Source organism: Sphaeramia orbicularis, chromosome 8 (assembly GCF_902148855.1).
Source record: "Sphaeramia orbicularis chromosome 8, fSphaOr1.1, whole genome shotgun sequence".
NCBI classification, from domain to species: domain Eukaryota; kingdom Metazoa; phylum Chordata; class Actinopteri; order Kurtiformes; family Apogonidae; genus Sphaeramia; species Sphaeramia orbicularis.
In genome coordinates this window covers 1,890,237-1,892,857 of record NC_043964.1, presented here as the reverse complement: position 1 = coordinate 1,892,857, position 2,621 = coordinate 1,890,237, and the positions used below count along the sequence as shown (strand labels likewise).

General features: G+C 33.5%; 1 long non-coding RNA gene across 1 annotated transcript; it reads right to left on the bottom strand.

Annotated features, from left to right (window-relative positions):
- Nucleotides 1-624: 624 nt before the first annotated feature.
- Nucleotides 625-2,139, bottom strand: LOC115424442 (uncharacterized). The gene is made up of 2 exons (XR_003936082.1): nt 2,097-2,139; nt 625-1,408 (listed from the first exon to the last, which is right to left on the bottom strand). It is a non-coding gene; the product is annotated as an uncharacterized LOC115424442 (long non-coding RNA).
- Nucleotides 2,140-2,621: the final 482 nt, after the last annotated feature.

Below are 2,621 nucleotides of genomic sequence, written 5' to 3'. Positions count from 1 at the left end.
CTTTCATAATTCATAGTTTCAGTTCTTGTTTGTTCAGTATTAATTGTCCTCCTTGTAAATCACAGCTGAACTGACTGGACAGATCCTGACCCTTTGTGCAGTAATCTACACCTGGATTTACTGCCTCTGTCCACAATAACAGACATTATATAGACTAAATGTCCACAATAATAGACATTATATAGACTAATGTCCAATATAGACATATAGACTAAATGTCCTCTAAAATTAACATTCATTTGTAACATAGTATAGCAAACTATTACATGATCAAAAACAAATTAATTTTAACTAAAAAAAGAAAAAAAGTTTTGAATGTCTGGCGTTGCCAAAAATTTGTGATGTTAAAATGGGGTTGCGGACCAAAAAAGGTTGGAAACCACTGTTCTAACCGAGCATTTAACGGCTATTTATAGACTCAGATCAGGAAACTTAACATTTTTGGCACTGATGTTCACTTTTGCTGAAACTGACCCTGTAATAAATGTTGATGAATCATGAAGGAGAGGTTAAATTTAGAGAAAAAATCATTTGGAAGTCGTCACCAAAAGGCCATTCAAAGGTCATTTGGGTTAACACACTTCCATTCACAGCCGAGAAATAAATGACAGGAAGACCAAATAGAATGAGAGTCTGTTTTTATTTCCAAAAATGTTCTTCAAAACCACTAAAATCATGTATAAGGCATTCACAACCATTCTTTCATCTTTTTTTTTTTTGGTTTTTGGACATTGGAGACAGTTTTTGATGCTTTCAGAGAAGGTTTTCCTAAAAACAGGAGCACAGCTAAGGCACAGCACTGCTCCACCGCTCCAGGGCCACAGCAAGAGCAGTGAAGAAAAAAGAAAAAGTAAATACTAGAAGACACTGACATGGTTCAAACAACATGGAAATAATGGAAGAAGATGGACCTGGGAGAAAAAACAAACACAAAAACAAACTTCTTATCCTAATTATCCCCTGTATCTGAAGCATTTGACATTTTCACACCATCACAATCTGTCACATGACGTCTGTGGAAAACAAACATCATCTATTAAAATAAAAACTACATCATCTGTTGATTACTTCACAAAATACTGCTTTACATCAGGTCGGTCCTCATATCTGACCTTTTAAATGCACCTAAAGCAGGAGTGACAGCAGACATGTTTGTGCTTTTCCATTTTTTCGGTGCTTTTCTTTTTGTTTGGGACTTTTTTTTTTTTTTTTTTAGGATGAAAAATGAAATGACGACAGAGGTAAAACATATCTGGGTCGTTCCAGTCATTGCTCCTGGAGTTCAGAACTTCACAGACCATGTTGTGGATTTTGAGCTTCCTGGGATGTTGGAATAATCCTCCAGATCTACATGAAATCTGTTTTAGTTTAGTTCTATTTTTGAGGTCAGGTTGAATGTCGTCATACACTATATCACAGGTGTCAAACATGCGGCTCGGGGGCCAAATGCGGCCCTCCAAAGGGTCCAGTCTGACCCCTGGGATGAATGTGTGAAATGTAAAAATTACACCGAAGATATTAATCATTTTAGTTCAGGTTTCCAATTAAATTTCAAGTGGGTCGGATCCGTAAAATACTATCAGAATAACCTATAAATACTCACAGCTCTGAATTTTTCTCTTTGTAAATGTAAAAATTTTCATGTAATTTTACTGTATTTACACTAAAACAAACTATCATTTCATAAAAACACAAATAACCTGAACAAATATGAACATTTTGAAATGTCTGAAGTGCAAGTGTTCCAATATTCTGCCTGTTATTAAATGTTTTGTGTTTGTAGATCCGCTCTGATCTGTAAGTTGTAATTTACATGTGTAAATGATAAATTGAAGCATAATATTGTTAAAATTGCACTTAGTTTTCTTAAGAAACTTCAGTTTGTTCATGATATTCACATTATTTTAAAGGATAGTTGACAGATGTAAACATTTTGATCACATATTTTTACTTTTTTTCGCTCTAAAACATAGAGAAAAGTTTGGAGTTGACATTATTTATATATTATTATATTATTATTATATTGGTTGGGCCCAGTGCAGATCAAATATGACTGAATGTGGAACTGAACTGAAATGAGTTTGACAGTCCTGCACTATATGGACAAAAGTATGTGGACACGTTGAGTTCAGGTGTTTCTTTTCTAACAGGGCTCTGGGATCCAAAACAATAATGACAAATACCATAATATAGTTTTAGATTGGGATAAATATCATTACATTGGTTAGTTTGGTTTAAATTGTTATCTTTGTTTCCAAAATGCCTCAGAGATGGTTTTTATTGAATTTCTCTCAACACTGATTTTTTTTGTCTTATCCATGACTCTGATTTTAGATGTTCTTCCTCTAAATTTCTAAAATGTTTTTCATGCTCTGACTGTAGTTAATAATTTTCCACTACAACTAACCATCTATTTTCTTCACATCTCACTGAGGAAGAAAAATCTCCCATTAGTCTTTAAGGAAATACTGATGTTTATAAACTATATGGACAAAAATATTGGGACACATCATGGCTAAAGCTCATAAGATGTCCTGTTCATGAGGATTTTAGATATAAACATCAACATTTAGTCAGTCAGACCATGAAAAATATTTTTGAAATTTAGAGGTAAAATATTT